Here is a 22,085-nt window from a genome sequence, read left to right as displayed (position 1 = left end):
GCTTAGCATGTGAATCCAGAAAAGATACACACTGTAAAAGTAACAATTAAAAAGTGTACTTTGTGTTTAAAAGCCAAAAGAAACTAGACCACTTCTACCTTTCATACAATGACCGATTGCCTCCCAGCTAGGTGTAAAGTGTTAGCCTTTTAGAGAACGTAGGATTGGGTGGTGGACGCACTCTTTTTTTGATGATAAAATAAGATTTTGACGATAAGCGTGCAATATTGCCTTATGCTTGCGTGGCACGTGTATGAATAGAGGGGGTGGCCTAGTATAAAGTATACTAGGACTGCAATATGCACTGCTGTGAGGTTATTTCAAGCATTTAATACATTTTGCATCAAATTAACAATGATCATATTCAATTTTTTTCATATGAGTTTTCACAGTATACATAGTCAATCATTAGATATCCATTTATACAGTAGTAAACACAAATAACAAATTAAATGACATTTCAAACACCCAATGCATTTCGGGACATTTGTGGTCCCTTCGTCAGGGGTAAACTGTAGGAGAAGAAAGGAGAGTATATATCAGAATCTGCACGTTGCGTGATCAGAAAGTAATGCTTTAGACTAAAAATAAGGTATACGGTACCTTTAGAAAGTTCTCATGTGTTACATGTTCGTACTCTGAGGAAGAAGTTCAAAGAATGATAAAAGTTGAGGAGAGCTGATCTCTCTAATCATTGATTATGAATTGCAAAAAATCCTGACTTCATACCTGATCATTGTGTAATTCTATGTGTTTCTCATGTTGTAACAGAATTTGAAAAGTCTGCGAAAATAAAAGCTGGGTTTTAACTGTGCTGTGTGCAACATAACATCAAAAAACGTTGTAGTTTAAAACGGAGCTCACCTGAATGGCGGTGAAAAGACCGTGACTGAAGTTAAGTATCAACAGTCTGAAAATGAAGGATAAAAACTTATATTACAAACGAGTCAAAAAGTAGAAGCCCGTAATGAAATGGGGCCAAAGAAGGGAGTTTGCTTACCGATTCAAAAAAAGATCCGTTACGAAGTGTACTGCCACGAGCGCTCTCCGTCGCGGTTTACTGCTCGTCAGTTTCAGACCGGTTTATCATCACGCCGCAGGCGTGGATATAAACACTGAAGAAAGACTAGAGGGAGACGTTGTCTTAAAGAAAGACTCAATTGCTGTCGGCAACGATGCGAAACTGTGGAATCTAAGCAATGTTTATGTGTATTCTGATATTGAAATTGAAGTCAAAGTGAACATATAAATGTTCTAAATGATTCCCGAGGTAAAATAAGAAATGCACCAAACTGAGTTGATGTCGGAGGATTTTTGTCAATAAAGTTATAAAAAAACTTGTGAAAAAACGAAGAAGTGAGAAATAAACGGTTGGTGTTAGTAGATGTTATTCTAGGCAATGATGTTTGATAACTAGTATAACCACCGGAGTGAGAATAACCTAGTAGCATTCAACATCACTATATAAATACAAGGCATCATCAGATAATGTAAGTCAATGGTCGTCTAAACATAGATTACATAATGAATTTCAGCATCAACATGTAAGTTTAAAGCGTTATCTGATAATGCAAGTTGTATGAATTATATGATAAATTTCAGCATCAACGTATAAATGCAAAACATCATCAAAACCGAAGTTAAGTTCTGTATTCTCATCACTGTAGGGGTTCTAACTAAGGATACATATATGTGTGAGAATGCGTGTATATAATGTCAGGTAGGTAGTAGTTGTGGATTAAATGCGTTTCCAGTGTAAATACTTTCGAATTGAGTCGGGATCCCGAAGTGGAGTATGAGTATCAAATATAGGTTTGAAGTTTAGAGAAAACAAGCCATCTCGAATTTGTCATTGAGTCCGTACGGAGTAAGAGTTTTAAGCTTCTTAATCCAGAATGCCTCTCTTTGTAAAAGGTACTTTGAATTATCACGGTCTGTATGTTTTGGTACTTCTTCGATAATTTGGAACTTCAGTTGGGCAATTTGGTGTCGTGATTCCTCCCAGTGTGTGGCTATACTAGACGTCGTGCTTTTGGTACGTATTTTGCTTTTGTGTTCCGTCAATCTGATTTTCATTTTCCTCTCAGTTTTGCCGACATATAATAGCCCGCAGGGACATTTGATGGTGTAAATTACATTTTCAGAGTTGCATGTCGTGTTGCTGTGAATTTTAATTTTTTGACCCGTGGATGGATGCAATAAAGTATCACCTGTGATTACGTTGTTGCAGTGAGTGCAGTTCCAGCATTTTTGTGTACCTTTGCTTGGTTCAAGGGTCCGTATCGGTTTTTGTTTTTTGGATATTAATTCTTTCAAATTTTGAGCTCTTGTGAAGGCGAATAATGGTTTCTCTTTAAAAAGGTTTTTGAAGTCTGTTTCCAATTGAAGTAGATTCCAATGTTTATTGATAATTTGTTTTATCTTTCTGGATGCCGTAGAGTATTTAGAGACGAATACTGTACGTGTGCTAGTCTCTTTTTGGACTTTCTTCAGTAATTCTTCACGGGGTCGTATTTTAACTGTGTTTAGTTGTTCTGTGAGTAATTTCTCAGGGTACCCTCTGTCTGTGTAATTCTGTATTTGTTGTTGCCATGTGGATTCACATGCCCTGTCTGTGGAAGAAATTCTTTTAGTTCGCAAAAATTGAGAAACTGGTAAGTTCCGAATTAACGAAGGAGGGTGAAAACTACTGAAGAGCAAAGCATTGTTTCTGTCTGTTGGTTTTTTGTACACACTCGTTTGTATTTCACCTTGTTCAATGTCGATCCAGACAAATCAATCTCTTTCCTAGATGTCTGGATCGACATTGAACAAGGTGAAATACAAACGAGTGTGTACAAAAAACCAACAGACAGAAACAATGCTTTGCTCTTCAGTAGTTTTCACCCTCCTTCGTTAATTCGGAACTTACCAGTTTCTCAATTTTTGCGAACTAAAAGAATTTCTTCCACAGACAGGGCATGTGAATCCACATGGCAACAACAAATACAGAATTACACAGACAGAGGGTACCCTGAGAAATTACTCACAGAACAACTAAACACAGTTAAAATACGACCCCGTGAAGAATTACTGAAGAAAGTCCAAAAAGAGACTAGCACACGTACAGTATTCGTCTCTAAATACTCTACGGCATCCAGAAAGATAAAACAAATTATCAATAAACATTGGAATCTACTTCAATTGGAAACAGACTTCAAAAACCTTTTTAAAGAGAAACCATTATTCGCCTTCACAAGAGCTCAAAATTTGAAAGAATTAATATCCAAAAAACAAAAACCGATACGGACCCTTGAACCAAGCAAAGGTACACAAAAATGCTGGAACTGCACTCACTGCAACAACGTAATCACAGGTGATACTTTATTGCATCCATCCACGGGTCAAAAAATTAAAATTCACAGCAACACGACATGCAACTCTGAAAATGTAATTTACACCATCAAATGTCCCTGCGGGCTATTATATGTCGGCAAAACTGAGAGGAAAATGAAAATCAGATTGACGGAACACAAAAGCAAAATACGTACCAAAAGCACGACGTCTAGTATAGCCACACACTGGGAGGAATCACGACACCAAATTGCCCAACTGAAGTTCCAAATTATCGAAGAAGTACCAAAACATACAGACCGTGATAATTCAAAGTACCTTTTACAAAGAGAGGCATTCTGGATTAAGAAGCTTAAAACTCTTACTCCGTACGGACTCAATGACAAATTCGAGATGGCTTGTTTTCTCTAAACTTCAAACCTATATTTGATACTCATACTCCACTTCGGGATCCCGACTCAATTCGAAAGTATTTACACTGGAAACGCATTTAATCCACAACTACTACCTACCTGACATTATATACACGCATTCTCACACATATATGTATCCTTAGTTAGAACCCCTACAGTGATGAGAATACAGAACTTAACTTCGGTTTTGATGATGTTTTGCATTTATACGTTGATGCTGAAATTTATCATATAATTCATACAACTTGCATTATCAGATAACGCTTTAAACTTACATGTTGATGCTGAAATTCATTATGTAATCTATGTTTAGACGACCATTGACTTACATTATCTGATGATGCCTTGTATTTATATAGTGATGTTGAATGCTACTAGGTTATTCTCACTCCGGTGGTTATACTAGTTATCAAACATCATTGCCTAGAATAACATCTACTAACACCAACCGTTTATTTCTCACTTCTTCGTTTTTTCACAAGTTTTTTTATAACTTTATTGACAAAAATCCTCCGACATCAACTCAGTTTGGTGCATTTCTTATTTTACCTCGGGAATCATTTAGAACATTTATATGTTCACTTTGACTTCAATTTCAATATCAGAATACACATAAACATTGCTTAGATTCCACAGTTTCGCATCGTTGCCGACAGCAATTGAGTCTTTCTTTAAGACAACGTCTCCCTCTAGTCTTTCTTCAGTGTTTATATCCACGCCTGCGGCGTGATGATAAACCGGTCTGAAACTGACGAGCAGTAAACCGCGACGGAGAGCGCTCGTGGCAGTACACTTCGTAACGGATCTTTTTTTGAATCGGTAAGCAAACTCCCTTCTTTGGCCCCATTTCATTACGGGCTTCTACTTTTTGACTCGTTTGTAATATAAGTTTTTATCCTTCATTTTCAGACTGTTGATACTTAACTTCAGTCACGGTCTTTTCACCGCCATTCAGGTGAGCTCCGTTTTAAACTACAACGTTTTTTGATGTTATGTTGCACACAGCACAGTTAAAACCCAGCTTTTATTTTCGCAGACTTTTCAAATTCTGTTACAACATGAGAAACACATAGAATTACACAATGATCAGGTATGAAGTCAGGATTTTTTGCAATTCATAATCAATGATTAGAGAGATCAGCTCTCCTCAACTTTTATCATTCTTTGAACTTCTTCCTCAGAGTACGAACATGTAACACATGAGAACTTTCTAAAGGTACCGTATACCTTATTTTTAGTCTAAAGCATTACTTTCTGATCACGCAACGTGCAGATTCTGATATATACTCTCCTTTCTTCTCCTACAGTTTACCCCTGACGAAGGGACCACAAATGTCCCGAAATGCATTGGGTGTTTGAAATGTCATTTAATTTGTTATTTGTGTTTACTACTGTATAAATGGATATCTAATGATTGACTATGTATACTGTGAAAACTCATATGAAAAAAATTGAATATGATCATTGTTAATTTGATGCAAAATGTATTAAATGCTTGAAATAACCTCACAGCAGTGCATATTGCAGTCCTAGCCTTTTAGAGAAGACACCTCTAAAATAGCAAGGCCGTCGTCGTAGTACAAACACCTATCATGCAGATGGGGAGAAACATCTGGGAGGAGCAAGGACATTGTTTCACAACGGACGACCGTCACATCCTCCTCTTCCACATAAAAATCACAAATGGAGACTCAAGTGATGGAAACCATTTTAACCAGAGAAGCCTCAGAATTGTCTTCAGCCAGAAGAGAAACTGTTCCCATAATAAGGACAGGTTGTGCACTCATTCCCACAGGGGAGGCACAGTTTTGGAAACGATAGCCTGGCTACTGCCACCTTGAAGGGACTCTTCTATGGTCTACAGTAAACTAAGACTGCGCAGCAAAGTTGGGTTGGTTTTGGCAGTAACTTTGCCAGGATTGGGTACAACGAATTCTCCAATCACTGGTCAGAGCACAGGATAAAAGCAAAGAGTCCACTCTCATTTCTAAAAGACCGTGCTATCCTTACAAAAAGTGACTAGACCCAAGTGAACCGTTAGGTTACTAGCATGGGAGAAACGTTACGTTTTCTAAAATAACCCTCACCTACCAAAAGGTCCCTTGGTGGTATGCTTAATCATCGGGTTCTTCCCGCCCCGCTACGGGACGGGACGTGCTACGACCTACGAATACGCAGGAGCACTTTTTTGTGAAGTGAAATAATGTGTTTGGTGTGAGTGGAAGGGTCAGAAAATGAGTGAGTTAAAAAATACCTGGCTGCGTGGAGAAACTAAACTTTAATGCTCCCTATAGCTGGTATACGGAAAAATGGGGGAAGGAGGAAAAAAATGCTATAATTGGCAAATCCCTCTCTGGTCTACATGTTTCGGAGCCTACCCCCAAGATTCTCTTCAGGACCTAGTAAGTTGATCCCTGTTGCCACTCTGATTACTACTTAGTGCAGTCAGCCTAATCCATCTTACAGGCTACTAGATATTCATGTCCGAATTCATTCATCCAATACCTACTTGGTATTTTCTTAAAAAACGATCTGAAAGGATAGAGGAAACAAAATGAATGATCGTATATACTCCGATACCCTCAAACCTTTTTCACCCCAATCGTGAAAATGAAAAAGTGATATATTTTTCAGATATTTCGTTGTAAATTATACGTAAATATCGTGCAGCCCTTTGAAAAAAATCATATATACATACACAGAATACAGTAGTAGTAGGTCTGGTTTGATTCCCCGATTCTCGGCTATGCAGTACTCACTTCATCAAAGCATCTCTCACACCCAAGGATCACTGCCCGCCCGTGGCTCTGTTGAACAGTGAATGTCAGCAGAGCGCTGGTATTTCAAGCCAGTTGGATCTGCACTCGTCACGTGAGAGCACTAGAAAGATAACCTCCAAAGATGGCCGCCTCCTATGCCTCCCTTCCGGGTTCTGGGTAGAGCTGTGGCCAATATGGACTACAAAATGGCCGCCGTAATATGGCACCACTTCCTGGTTGGTTTTGCACCAAGCGGGGTTTGTGGTTGCATCTTGACTCATCCATGGTGCCCCAGAAAAAGGTGAAAAATAAATTAACAAGGCATCCTTCCAAAACTATGCTATGTATAGAAGCTGATGCTTGATCAAGATACGAAGGGGGGTAAGGCTACCTTTGTGGTAGAGTTATGGCTAAAGGAGGACTAGAACGCGGTGTTCAAAAAATGGCCGCCGCGATATGGCACCACTTCCTTGGAGGTTGTGTACCATACGGCGTTTGCGGTTGTATCTTGACTTATCCATAATTCCCCAAAACGAGTGAAAAATAAATTAAAAACCGTCATTTAAAACTAGCACTATGTTTAGAAGCTGTTGTCTGATCAAGATGCGGGGGGGGGGGGGAGGAACACTATGATGTGCAGTATTTCTGTATCATAGGGAAAACTGTCCGGTGCAGCTAAACTCTCTGGTGTTTCGTTGTTCACACAAGCTCATCATGCCCAAGACAGTGCAGGTATCTTATAACCATTAGTGTAAGAGAAATGTGTTTTCAAGTATTACTGCCTGGGGAGAAAAAAAGGTTCTTACATGTTATAAGGGATGGAATGACTTATTGAGTGCATCTTAACCAAGACAGGGTGTTAGATAACCCTTCATGGAAGGAACATAAAATCATGGTGTGCCTAATATTGTTCGTTCATGATATAAGTGGTGGAATGACTTCTAATTGCCAAACGGGAAAAAACACAAACTACTTCATTTGTCCCTACGGAATATCATCATTCAGGCCCCTTGTGTGTGTGCCAAGACGGAAAACCCACTGCTGTTCTTTTTCGAACAGAGTGCTTTCGGAGTTCATTTGTTCGATGTCTGTCGACCATAGGTCTGATATGGAGTGGTTGGTTTCTAGGTAGTGTGTAGACATTTTATAGTTGTGGCTTTTTTACATTTCACATTGTTCCTTTGTACTTTCACAGGGTGTGGGGTCATCCCAATATAGTGAACACCACATGGACAAGTGATCATGTAGATCACATTCTTGCTGGTACAAGTGGTTTAATCTCCGTTGTTCCCATTTAGTCATTGTTAAAGGTAATATTCTTATTCTTTCTGGTGAGGTGGCATACACCACACTGTCCACATGGGTGGTGGCCTTTCAATGGCGGAAGAAGCATGTTTGATACAGCAGAATAATTCTCTGTGGATTTCCGTGGTCTTATGTGTACCACTAGATCCCGCACACTTTTCCCTTTCATGTGTGAGTACATAGGTTTGGGGAAATTCAGGTATTCACAGTTTAGTGTGCGCCAGTGTCTGTTCATTATCTTGCTGACTTGGTTGGAGCAGGTGTTGAACATTGTTCCGCAAATCGGTCCATCTTCTTTGACTTTCTGCAGTGCGGGTTCAAGAAGGACTTCCCTATTGTTGTTTCTAGCGCGTTTCAATGCGCTCCCCCCACCTTCGTTGGATAGTTCCTATTCATCAATTTCTTCCGCAGTTCCTCTGCTTGAGTCGTGATTTTTTTTATACATCAGAACAGTTCCTCCTCAATCTTAAAAACTGGCCTTAAGGGAGATTATCTTGCAAGTGTCGGGGTTGGAAGCTGTTGTAAAGGAGGAGGCAGTTCTTAGCTGTTGCTTTAAAGTGTGTGGTAGTTGTCCAGCCACCATCTTTAGGAAAGATGTTGAGGTCCAGAAAGACAAGTTCCTAATTAGAGATGGTACTGGTGAATTTGAGAAATTGATTCTGGTGATTTAACCAGGTAATGAAACTGTCAGCCGTTTTTTCATTGCCTTGCCAGATCACAAGAACGTCATCTATGTAACATTTCCAAACCGTGATGTGTCGCTGGTAAGGGTTATTCGGGTGTAGTATTGTGTGTGACTCCAGGTGATGGACATATAGCCTGGCTATACTGGGAGCAAATGTACTGCCCATACTTGTTCCGTGCTTCTGGAGGTAAAGGGTATTTTTGTAATAGAAAAAGTTTTCTGTCTGGGCTATTTTGCAACAGTCCATGACTATGTTGCATGGCGTCTGGTACTCTCAATCAACCTCAGAGAGTACATCTTCTATGATGCACAAGTTCTCATCATCCGGAAGGCTAGTGTAGAGGCTCTCAACATCCAAGCCCATTAGTCGTTCCTTGGTGGGGTCAAAGTTCATGTCAGAGCCTCAGGACATCCTTAGTGTCCTTGAGATGGGTGTCTGTTGTATTAGTGGGCGAAGGAAAGCATCGGTAATCTTTGATAATAGTTCCAAGATTGACCCAATACCTGAAACAATTGGGCGTCCAGGCAGTTGGGATAGACTCTTGTGGATCTTGGGTGTTGTGTAGAAATAGGGGATGGTAGGTGATTTAGCTGTGTAAGGATCTCCCCTTCTTTGGTTGATACCCAGTTGTGGGAGGTAGCCTCCTCTACCAGGGTTGCAATTTGTATCCAAATTGACTCTGTTGGGTCCTCTGTCAATATCTCGTAGTTTCATCGGTCCTGTAAGAGGTGTTGGCATACCTGATCGCATGCCTGTGTTGATTGGATCACTATCGCTCCTCCTTTATCAGCCGGTTTGATGACTGTCATTTGCCATTTCCCTGATGGCTTGTTTCTGTTCCCTAGTTGTATTGTGGAGAATGCGATGTTACTCTGGATCCATTTCTTAAATCTTTCATGACAGCCTTTTCAAAAGCCAGTAACTCCAAGGGTAACCGGCTGTCAGGGGGCGTGAAAGTAGATTTTACTCTCAACCCTGTGTCATCATTTGCGCTGGTTTGTGGTTCCTTGTCTTTGAAGTAGATCTTAAGTTTAAATTTCCTTATGAATTCATTTATCTCTTTGAACAGTTTGAACATGTCCAATTTCTCTGTAGGTACGAAGCCCAATCCTTTTTCCAGGATTTCTCCCTGGGCTTGGGTTAAGTCCTGGTTGGTAAGGTTCACCACCAAGTGGTCTATCTGCTGGTTCCTGGTTGGTGGCTCAAGGCCCCCATCATGCTCCTGGTCGATTCCCCGGATGCTTCTTCCTCTGTGGCCCAGTGGACTTGGCTCCTCTTCCGATTCCGTCATCTCCTGGGGCCATGGTGCAATCCTTAAAAAAAAGAGGGTTTTGGTTGAAAATACTGGTATTCTTGTGGGCCATTCCAGTGGTTGAATGGTGCCATTGGACCTTGTGGTAACGGAGGACAATAGGGATAAGGAGGGTATGGTGTGGGACCTTGGTAGTTACCCCATCTGCGTTGCCCTCTCTAGTTTGCTCTTCTTTCCTGGTTCCTTCTTCCGTGGTAGTTGGATCTGCTATTTCTACTAGATCCCAAGCTATTGGAACCAGAGTCTGAAGTGTCACCATCAGTATTGAAATCCTGGTGATTCAATGATTGGACATAATCATCCCATATGTAGGGGTATACCCTTTCATAGCTGAATCGTCCACTATCCTTCAGTTTGGTGTATTTATTTGGTTTTATGGGGACTTCAAAATCATTCATAGTTTGAGTTCTTCAAGGCACTTTAAGGACGCAGATCGGTGTATAGCTTTTAAGCCGTACCTCAATGGATTGTATCTCAAGCTTCAATTCTTGTGCTTTGCAGGTGGCAGTTTTTATTATTAGTATAAGCCAGTCCCATGTGCAATGCCAAGATATAAGGGGCCAGTCTTTCTTGAAAACCTTGTCATTTTGGAAGATAAAATGTTCATTTTTTACAAGCAGACCTGGGTGGGAGCGGGGGTGTAGTAATGTGTAAATGACACTATGATGTCATCAGTTCCAAAAGAATGTTAAGACTGAAGGAATGCTCAAGGGGCATTCAATGGATGCACTGGGATAGATGTGGAAGCTGATTTACAAGCTCCATTAAAGATATTACTAAACATCTTGGATTGTGTCCGGAAGACTCTTTACAGGGGGCAGCGTTAGCTCTCAGGTATTCGGACTGTGTAGGGTGTTTTTTATCTGCGACCGTCAAAGTGTTGTCAATTCATCCCAATCGTTATCTGGGCTTGGTTACGAGTTTGTCAGTACCTCAAAAGGGGTAATAGTGGGTAGAATCCTTTCTACCTCCTCTTCAGAGAATGTGAGGCCTGTGATCTCGGCCATGAGAGAGAATGTGAGGCCTGTGATCTCGGCCATGAGAGAGAGTGTGAGCGCGTGCATGTGCGTGTCTCTCCACCCCATGGGTGGTATGTACCAGTCTATGCAATGCTTATTAAGGGGAGGGCTACCCCTTGGGGACATTTTAAAAAAAAACTCCCACAGCTGTCAGCTGTCTAGATAATACCGAAAAACAAGAAAGGGAGTGAAGAGGTATAGTAAGTCGTGGACTCAGCCTCCTCTGTAAATGGCAAAAAATACAAACAAAGTCCTCTCTCAGTTCTAAAAGATTGTGCTATCCTTACAAAAAGTGACTAGACCCAAGTGAACCATTGGGTTTTTAGCATGGGAGAAACATTCCGATTTCTACAATAACCCTCACCCACCAAAAGGTCCCTTGGTGGCATGCTTCATCATCGGGTTCTTCCCGCCCCGCTGCGAGATGGGACGGGGCGTGCTACGACCTACGAATACGCGGGAGCACTTTTTTGTGAAGTGAAATAATGGGTTTGGTGTGAGAGTGGAAGGGTCAGAAAATGAGTTAAAAAATACCTGGCTGCGTGGAGAAACTAAACTTTAATGCTCCCTATAGCTGGTACTAGTAAAAATGGGGGTGAGGGGGGAAGACGGGGGGGGGGGGAAATGCTATAGTGGGCAAATCTCTCTGGTCTACATGTTTTGAAGCCTACCCCTAAGCTTCTCTTCAGTAAGTTGATCCCTGTTGCCTAATCAATATTGCAGGCTGCTAGATATTTGTGTCAGAATTCATTCATCCAATTCCCACAGACTTTGTGATGTCCCTTCTAGAGATTGCCTTAGAGAATAATTACTTTCTGTATAAGGAAACCTACTATTTGCAGATCAAAGGAGTCTCGATGGGCGCGTGCTTTGCCCCCAATTATACTCTTCTTTATGTCCATCACCTGGAAAGCACAATCTTCCTTACCAACCTCAACCCATTTAGGAATAACATCACCTTTTGGCGCCGATACATAGACGACATCCTGCTCATTCGGACAGGTAATAAAACCACTCTACTACAATTCGTTGATTGGTTACACAACTGCCAACAACATTTGAAATTTACCGTTGACCCCAAAGAGAACCTCCCATTCCTTGACCTATCACTACAAGTTGAAGACCAAAAAATTTGGACAGCACGCTACAGAAAACCAACGAAACGCAATACCTTACTACTTTATTCCAGCTACCACCCACGAGGCCTACGCAATGGGCTTCCATTTGGCCAATTCTTATGGATTTGGGGCAATTGTAAATGGAGGAAGGACTTCTTCAGGGAGGCCGCAATATTAACCACTAAACTCATCTCCCGTGGCTACCCCAAGAAATTGGTCACCAGAGCAAGGAAACACGCTTGGTATAATCATCACACCCAAGGAAAAGAGGCCTAACACTCTGATCCCTTCGGTCTCTACGTTCTCCCCCTCCAGTAACAGGATGTCCAAAATCATTATATCCAACTGGGACATTCTGGCTCCACTCATTATCTTCAATGAACCTCCTCTATTCTCACACCGCAGAGGAAAAAAGTATATCTGACCACCTGGTACACGCCATTACGTGGCCACAAACCAATATCAGAGATGAATCCGTTTGAGGTTCATGGAACCTCCCACCTCTTCTGGGACACTACAAATGTCAAAAGTGTTCGGCATGTTCCACTACAACAAACACCAAAACCTTATAACACAATGGACAAAAATATGATTTACATTCTTTCACCAACTGCAGATCGCAGAATGTCATTTACTCTATAAAGTGCCCTTGCAACCTGCTGTCCATAGGCCAGACAACCCAAATGGTCAAAGACCGCATCCTACAACACCGGAGCCATATTAGATGTGGCGTTCTAACAGCACCCCTAGTCGCACATTTCAAAGAAAAAACCCACAGTGAATCGGATTTCACCTGGATGGTGATTGACCAACCTTCGAAACCCATCAGAGGTGGCAATATCCAAAGACTTTTGAACAGGTGTGAATGTCGCTGGATAGCTCGCTGTAACAGCATTGAACAAGGCTGGAACACTTAAAATGAATGGAATTCCACACTGGCTTAACTACCGTTAGTTCTGATACTACCAGTAACAGCTGTCCTCCTCCCACCTTACTATAGACTGTGACACACTTTGATGTTTATTTTTTTGCGATTTATAAAGCGCCTGGTGACCCGTAGGCATCCCCGCGCTATAACTTTGTGTGAACCAAGAGAGGAAGACCGAGTGAACTATTTGGGGAACAGGAAGGTTTTTATCCTTGATACCATGTTTCCATTCTATCGCATCATGTAAACCCCCCGTGCATTTTAATTGTACAATATATCCCCCCTCCTCTCTCTCCTCCCTCCCCTTTTTATTTAACCCCTCTCCCACCCCCAGTTTCGTTTCTCCTGTTTTCATTAACTGGTTAACAATTGTTAATTGTCCTTCCTTCTCTCAAGGACGTCATGCACATGTATTCACACGTTTAATATTGTCAATTGTAACAATAATAATACAATGTAATTATTCATGCTCAGTGTCATGGCCAATTAATTGCCACTGTACACCTTCCTTATTTCATCTTTGCTGGATTTGTACTTTTCCTGGAGCCTCTGTCGATTTTCTAAGTCTTTCTTCATTTCCCCGCTGCCACTCTGTCGGCGGTTTCTGTTCATGCGCTCTATTCATTTTTCCTTTAGTCCCACGTGACCATGATCATGTTGCTATAACACTTCCGGGTACGTTGCTCGCAGTTCCCGCCGGACTAACGCCGGTCTCCAGAACGCTCCCATTCGCTGCGCCTTGATTGATTCCTGCTTTCCTCCAAATTGTAAGTAAGGCGACTCCGTCGCACCCAGTTCTTCAACCGACCTTTCGGTTTCCCAGGTTGCGCCTCATAGCCCTCATTTTTCTCCTCAGATCTCCTTGACCAGTGGTATCCGTACTCCGCCCAATTCCATTTTCCCGCAGTAAGTGGTTCCTTCACATAACTGCTCTTTCTGCAACCGGTCTACTTTCTCCCCACACTCATTATCCTTAATTCTTTTTCAGCAATAGATCGATGTCCGCACCTAACCCGGATTGACTCCGCCCCCCTCCCACCTCAATAAGTCTGTCTGCCCCCTTCTCCCCACACCTTATTACAATCACGTATTACCACCCCAGCACAGAAACGTTCCCTCACACGTTTAAGTGACCCCTTGCCTTGCTACCTTTACAGTACTGCAGCACTATTTTTAATTAGCTATACCACGCCAGGGCCCTTCCAGATGACCCGGCTGCAGTCATCTCTGCCAGCTACGTGTTTCTCTGTAGCCACAAGTGTTTTTTTAGAGCTAAGTGCCTTCCCTCACTGCCGCTACAAGCGACTTTAGACATAAGCGCGTTCTTTCCCTTTACCTACTTATCTGTCCCTCTGTGGTCCACACCACCCTGAGATACGTTTCCTTTCACCCTTAGCACTGCCTTTAATTTGTATGTAACCAGTCCTGATGATGGCCTAGACTTCCGCGGGCCGAAACTCCGTCGACTTCAACAGCATAACTTCTGGCGCCCCTCTTTACGGACACCCTACCTATTGTCTTCTGTAATTTGTGCATCATTTACTGCTTGGACGTCTTGAATATGTAAACCTTTTGTACCACTTTGTTCTTCGTTGCGCCCAACACCACCGCTGTATATACTACATCACGTGCCACTTGCGCAGTCACAAACTTCATGAGCACTTGTGCACAGTATCCTGTTGGTTACAGGTCTATTAATGTAACGCAGTGCTATCTTACCATGTGCTTGTACAGATGATACTTAATATGTCCAACATGTTTTAATTGATTCGAATACAAAGCAACCTTTACATTCATACGTCCCCCTGTGTTTCTCCCCATTTGGATTTAATCCATTGCAATTAATTATGCTTACTTTATTTGTTCTTCAAATGATACCCATATTGAAACATTGTAGTTTGATATAGTTTACTGCCCCAGTCTCTCTGTGGTTTACGGACTACCTCCTGTTGTCCGATACTGTAAACTTACCAGCTTCAGCATCCTGCCTTGTCCTACTGAAGGATTTTGTGCATCAGAAAGTACATTTAGAAGGTGAAAACTTTGTTCGGTGTTAGTAGCTAGGCTTTCCCAATCTGTCAAGGTCAGCTTGAAATTGCACCAAACAATGACTTTCATTGGTACCCACACATTTTAAAGCAAAAGGGACGAAGACCTGCAAAATTCTATATTCTTATTTCCCCTGATCCACTTTTAAGACTTTTTGTAGCATTTGTATATTATTTTCTTACATTTTCTAATCTAGTTTGGTAAAAGTATTACATTGTGTTCTCAATTTAATTGTTGGTACTGCTTAAACTTAACATGTATGCACCTAAGGGATTTGCTATTGTAGAGTTTCTTATTGAGCTGTATAATGATCTAACTAGATGGAGTTTCTTAAGTTTGAATCGGTATGACTCCCAAATTAATAAGCATGTAATCAGGAGGGGGGACAGGAGAGCTGGTTATTTTGGGCCTCATGTAGGTAAATAAATTTTACCGGTTCTTAAATACCGAGCCGTACCGAATCGGTAAATTAGAATCGGTAAGTTATATGTAGGTAAAAATTCGGTAAAAGTTACCGATTCGGTAACATTCGGTAATCACGAATCGGAATTCACCGAATCGGTAAATACCGAGGTGGTATTTACCGAATCGGAAAATACCGAGGTGGTATTTACCGAATCGGAAAATACCGAGGTGGTATTTACCGAATCGGAAAATACCGAATCGGTATGTACGGATTCGGTAAATAAAATCACATGACTTGACGAAACAGCTAATCCTGTGCAACGACAGCCCACCCAACCAGGAAGTGGCCACACCCAGGCAGGTGTACATAATTAGCCGACCCTGGAGAGGCTTTGAGTGCAGAGGAGAGGCAGGGAGCCGTTGCCTGTGCGAGCGGGAAAACGAACAGCATGTCCAGCCAGAGAACACAGAGACGGAGGGGAAAGGAGGAGGAAGCTGAAATTTAGCCCCAAGGAACTCCAGGTGCTGGTGGAGGAGGTGGTGAAGCAGCACCAGAAGCTGTTTGGAAGGCAATCCCTGCAAGTGCCTGAGGCTGAAAAGCGCAACATATGGCTGGCCATCCAGGCGCAGGTCAATGCTGTGGGAGTGACCCACAGGGACATTGAGGTCCTCAAAAAGCGCTGGTATGACCGGAGGATTGTAACCAAGAGGAAGATGGGCGACATCCAGAAGGAGGCCAGCCAGACCGGAGGTGGAACCAACAGGGCACCTGCCCTCACCGAACTGGAGGAGCTGGTGGCGGCCACAATCGAGCAAGAGAGCGTCGTGGGTCTTGGGGACGCCGACAGCTCTGCCAGAGCCGCAACACACCAAGGTAAGACGAAAGCACAGCAATGTAGCCCCCCCTACCCCTATCCCACATCCCCCATTGTGAAACGAGAATCACACTGCAGTCCACACGTGTCAGTGCAGACAGGCAATGCATTCCGGGAGATGTAGTCAGGGTAACACTAACCAGGACGTAAATGTTACAGGGCAACAAGGCATGTCACGCACTCGAGGCACAAGGAGACAGAGGACATTTTGGAATGTGAAATGATTTATTGTGACGCTTGCAATGCAGCCCTTCGGGGACACTGAGCCAATGTTGTATTTCTGTCCACAGATGTGACATCATGCAGGACAGGGCATGCTGCAGGAGAGACGGCACACCGGCCACAAATATCACCTCTAGCCAGCACAAGTTCAGACCAGGGAGCAGGCCCACTGGCAGCCGCACCACCAACACAGCCAGCCTCGCCGCACCCAGAGCCAGCATCACCTCACCGAGAGCCAGCATCACCTCACCGAGAGCCAGCATCACCTCAACCAGTGCCAGCATCGCCACTCATGTTCGAATCACCGGCCACATCTCCGCTTGCAGGTGTGAGAATGAGGAGGCGTCCAGCAGCCAGGCTACGAGCCTTAGACACCTCGTCAGACGACAGCATGGGCCCAGAAGACCGCACCAGGCCCCAGGAAGGGAGCCATGCCACTGTGCCCCACACCTCACAGGCAGCACAGACGGGAGCAAGAGGGCGCCGCAGGTCGCGTGTCCAGAGTCCACCAGCACCCATTGACGGCCATGGTGTCTTCTTGGGTCTCGAGGGCCAAATGTTGAAACAACAGCGCCTGCAATCAAAGGCAGTCATGTCAGTCCAGAGGCACATGCGGGTGATGAAAACAACATTAGTCAACATGGACAATAACATTAGCGGCATGGCTGCGGGCATTCGGGACATGTCCCAGTCAATCCAGCAGTTGTGCAGCAAATTAGATGCTGACATCGAAGCACGGCGCCGGGAACGCCAGAGAAGGGACACTACCAGCAGGGCACTCAACTGTCTGGCAACTGCGACTTCTCTACTGTGCCGGCGCTCTGTGACGATGCAGGAGGGCCTAACACAGTGCTGCAGCGACCTGTCTCGGGGGATGGTGCAGGTGACAAGTGCACTAGGGGTGCTATTGACTAGTCAGGCGTCGACAACTGCTGCAGGGGATGCTGCGGAGAGCATCGACACCAGCAGCAGGAGCAGCATCACACCCCCCGTCCCAGAAGCACGCAGGAGCAGCAGGCGGCTTGGCTCTAGTGAGGATGCACAGGCCGTGCAATCCACCACTGCAGCGCGTATGCGCAAACATTGATGTAGCCCTGCCTAGCCACTTCCCATTGGGTGACGTAACCCTGGACTTACTCCTTGTATAGATGGGATATTGCCAGATTGGCTTGTTTATGTGTTCATGGCGTGGTGCCACATTAAAACTACGTCATGACTTCTCACAACTCGCTGTGTCCCCTCACTTACTCAGAAATAGTTGCATGTGATCTCTGCCCGTCTCTCTCTCCCATCGATTGCAGTTGGCACTCTAGCTGCGTTGCCCTCTGGCTGGCCTGACTCATCCTCGTTGTCCTCAAAATATGTTAGTTCCACATCTGTACCTTTTTTCGTGGCAAGGTTCTGCAGCATTGCACAAGTGGCAATAATCTTGCAGCAGGTGATGGGTTTGTACTGGCGTGCGCCTCCGCTCTTGTGCAGGCAGCGGAACCTGCTCTTCAGTAGTCCAAACGTGCGCTCCACCACATTGCGTGTTGTTTTGTGTGCCACGTTGTATCGTCTCTCACTCTGGGTTGCTGGGTGTAGGTAGGGAGTGAGGATGAATGACCGGCATGCATATGCACTGTCGCCTAGATGAGTAAAAGGGAACCATCAGTAACATGCCTCTATACACTATGATTTGAAGGTTTCAAGGGGCGTCACTGTTACTTACCTAGCAGGTATCCCTCTCCGAATTCTCCGGCACTCAGTCGTGTGTAGATCCCACTATTCTGGAAGATGTACGAGTCGTGGGTGCTCCCAGGAAACTTTGCAACAATATCTGTGATGATGTTCCCTGCATCACAGATCACCTGCACATTGATGGAGTGGGTGGACTTCCTGTTCCTGTAGATGTGCTCTGTGTCAGCTGGTGGACAGATTGGGATGTGTGTACCATCAATACAGCCGATGACATGGGGGAACTGTGCCATGTGATAAAAGTCTGTTTTTGTTTTCTGCAGTGCAGCCTGTGTGTTTGGGAAGCTTATGTAGTGGTGCATTCTCTGCATCATGGCATCCAGGAACTTCCTGAAGAAACGTGACAGGCAACTCTGGGTTACCCCACCCACCGCAGCTATCACCACCTGATAACTGCCGGATGCCAGCAGATGTAGGCTGCAGAGCACCTGCACATGTGGGGGTATGGCGTGCGCCCTTCTTATTGGCTGGTCCAGGAGTGGGTGAAGGTCCCTGATTAAGTCCATGATGGTTTCGGGGTGTAGCCTGTACCTCTCATGTATCTCTGCATCAGTCAGCTGGAATAGTGTGATGCGCTGTCTGTAGATGCGTTCCTCCCATCGCCAAACCCTCAGTCCTGCTGCCTGTAGACGTAGGCGCCTTGCAATGACGTACATAGCAGCCATGTTGTCCACGCTGTTGCATTTTGGGATTGCTTATCTGCACTGTTGATGGTTACCACCTGCTTTCAATCCGTGTTAATTACCGACTCTTATTTACCAATTTTCTTGGATTTCTTAATTACCGAGTGCTCCTACATGTCATTTTAATTTTTACCACTTCATATTTACCGATTCGTTAATTATGTATTCGGTAACTCTGATTCGGTATTTTGGAATTCGGTAAATATGAATCGGTATTTACCGCCTCATTTACCGAAAAGTGGTTTTTGGACTCCTACATCTCACTTGTCTGAATACCGGTCGGTAACGGCATATTTACCGAAAATCGGCCGCTACCGACCGGTATTTGGCTACCTACATGAGGCCCTTAGAGAGGTCCTGTTCTAATGCTCCCAAATTAATAACCCAATGTCAAACTAGTTGGGAACACGATTTTACTTGCAGGTCTGGTATCTGAATGTTTACAATACATTAGACACTGCACACTTCAAGAAGAGGACTTTCTAAACTTCCTATTAAAAAGGATAATGTTACTTACCCAGTGAGCATCTGTTCTTGGCATGTAGAGCTGTGGATACACATGCTTTGCATACTCCTGCCATCTATTTTTGGGTCCGGATGTTTGCAAGTTGTTTTTCTTCGATGAAGTCTTTCCAGTCACAAGGTAGGTGACTCCTCCTTTCGGTGATAGTGCGCATGGGCATCGACTCCATTGTTAGATTGTTTTCCCGCAGAGGGTGAGAATGGAGTTGGTGAGTAGAGACTAGAGATGTCCATGCTTATGTAGAGTAAGAGAACTGCAACAGGTATAGGTACCCAGGGAGGCAGGTGGGGGCATATGAATCTACAACTCTACATGCCAAGAACAGATGCTTACTGGGTAAGTAACATTATCCTTTCGAGGCATGTGAGCTGTAGACCACCTGCTTTGCATAGACTATACAGCAGTATTCTCCCAAAGTGGTGGCTAGCCTGTAGCTTTTGCAGTTGTCTGAAAAAGTGTTCCAAGTACTACCTGGCCCACATTAGCTTGTTGTCTCCCTAGCACATCTACACAATAGTGCTTAGTGAATGTGTGTAGTGTAGACCATTGTTGCAGCCTTACAAATGTCAACTATGGGTGTGTTTCCTAAGAAAGCCATAGTAGCCCCTATTAAGCATGTGGAAAGCGCTCTAGGGGGTGTTGTCAAAGTTCTCTTTGCTTTTGCATAACATGTCTGAATGCATTTGACAATCCATCTGGCAATTCCTGACTTGGATATGGGATTGCCCATGTGAGGTTGAGCAAAAGCAACAAAAAGTTTAGTTTTACGAAATGACTTTGTTCTTTCTATGTAATGTAAGAGGGCTCTTCGAACATCTAAGGTGTGTAGAGCTCAACCGATTGATTGATGTGACGGGCATAAAATACTTTAGGTAGAAACTTGGGGTTAGTATGAATAACCACTGTCTTTGTGAAGCTGGAAAATAGGTTCTTCTATGGTTAATGCCAGTAGTTCACCCACTCTTCTCAGTGAAGTAATTGCAATGAGGAAAGCGATTTTCCAGGAGAGAAACTATAGTTCACAATAATGCATGGGTTCAAAAGGTGGGCCCATTAATCGTGTGGGGACTAAGTTAAGATTCCATTCCACACTGGCGCAGGTGGAAATCTTGGTGGGATAACTCTTAAGTCCTTGCAGGAAAGCTTTGATTACTGGCACTCTAAAAAGAGATAAGTGTTGCCTATTTTGTAGATACGCAGCTATTGCAGCAAGATGAAGTCGGACAGAAGTGTAAGTTAACCTGGCCTGCTGCAAGTGTAACATAAATGATATTTTAAGCATCAAGAGAATTGATGTTATTGCAATTGATAAATTGTTTCCTTTTAGCTGCATAACAGGCTCTTGTAGTAGGCCTTCTGCCCTCTCGGATGATGTTCATACAGTCTGGTGGGAGATTAAGATAACCAAACTCTATGATTTCAGGAGCCAGATAGTAAGGTTCAGTTGTTTGGAATCTGGGTGTCTGATTCCTCCATGGCTCTGTGTGAGGAGACTTGATGTGAGGTGCAGTTTTTGGATGTGGAACTAGTGACCGCTCCAACAGGGCTGTGAACCAAGGTTGACGGGCCCATGTGGGAGCTACTAGTATCAGTGTGAGGGATGTTTGCTGGAGTTTCCGAACCACTTATGGAATGAGTGGAAGAGGCGGAAAAGCGTAGGCAAATATCCCTGACCAGTTCATCCATAGTGCATTGCCTTTGGAGAGCGGGTGTGGGTACCTGGAGGCTAAGTTGGGGCATTTTACGTTTTGGTGTGTGGCAAAAAGATCTATTTGAGGAACTCCCCAACTTTGAAAGTATGGGAGGAGAACTTTAGGGTGAAGTTCCAATTTGTGGATTTGTTGTCCCGGTCTGCTGAGAAGATGGGCAATCTAATTGTTCACTCCTGGGAGGTGTTCTGCTAGGAGATGGATTTTGTGGTGAATTGCCCACTTCCAAATGTCTTGAGCTAACTAGGACAGCTGGAGAGAATGTGTCTCCCCCCCCCCCCCCGTCTTTGTATATAATACATAGCTGTCATGTTGTCTGTACGACTAGGACAACTTTGCTGACCACGTGAGTCTGAAATGCCTTGAGTGCTAGAAACACCGCTAGCAGCTCTAGATGGTTTATGTGCAGGGTTTTTTGCTGTGGACTCCACAGGCCTTGCACTGGGCGATGTTGAAGATGAGCCCCACCCAACCAGTGATGGACGCGTCCGCTGTTTGCATGGTCTGTTGAACTGGGTCTATGAAGGGCCGTCCTTTTGATAAATTGTGTGGGTCCAACCACTGCAGAGAGCAAGAAGTACGGCCGCTTACCAACACTAGATCGGTTAAAAGACCCTGTGATTGGTTCCACTGACTTCCTAAACATTCTTGGAGGGGACGCATGTGAAGTCTGGTATGGAGAAAAATCATGATGCAAGAAGCCTTCATTCCGAGCAGCTGCATGTATACTCGACCTGGTAGCGAGTGAGTGGGCTGAAACTGGAGAATTAGAGCCTGAATATTGCGAATTCTGGCTGCTTTGGGTAAGGCTAGAGCCCTTTGAGTATCTAAAGTGGCTCCTAGATAGTTTTGAGTATTGGAAGGTTGAAGAAGTCATCTTAACACATTGACTGTGAACCCCAGTTGGAGCAGTAACTGCAGTGTCCTGTGTGTGTGTTGAAGACATTTTGGGAGCGTACTGGCTTTAATGAGACAGTCGTCCAGGTAGGGGAAGACATGAATGTGTTGC

The sequence above is a fragment of the Triturus cristatus genome, chromosome 4_2, assembly GCF_964204655.1.
Source record: "Triturus cristatus chromosome 4_2, aTriCri1.1, whole genome shotgun sequence".
Classification (NCBI taxonomy): domain Eukaryota; kingdom Metazoa; phylum Chordata; class Amphibia; order Caudata; family Salamandridae; genus Triturus; species Triturus cristatus.
This window is presented reverse-complemented; position numbering follows the sequence as displayed.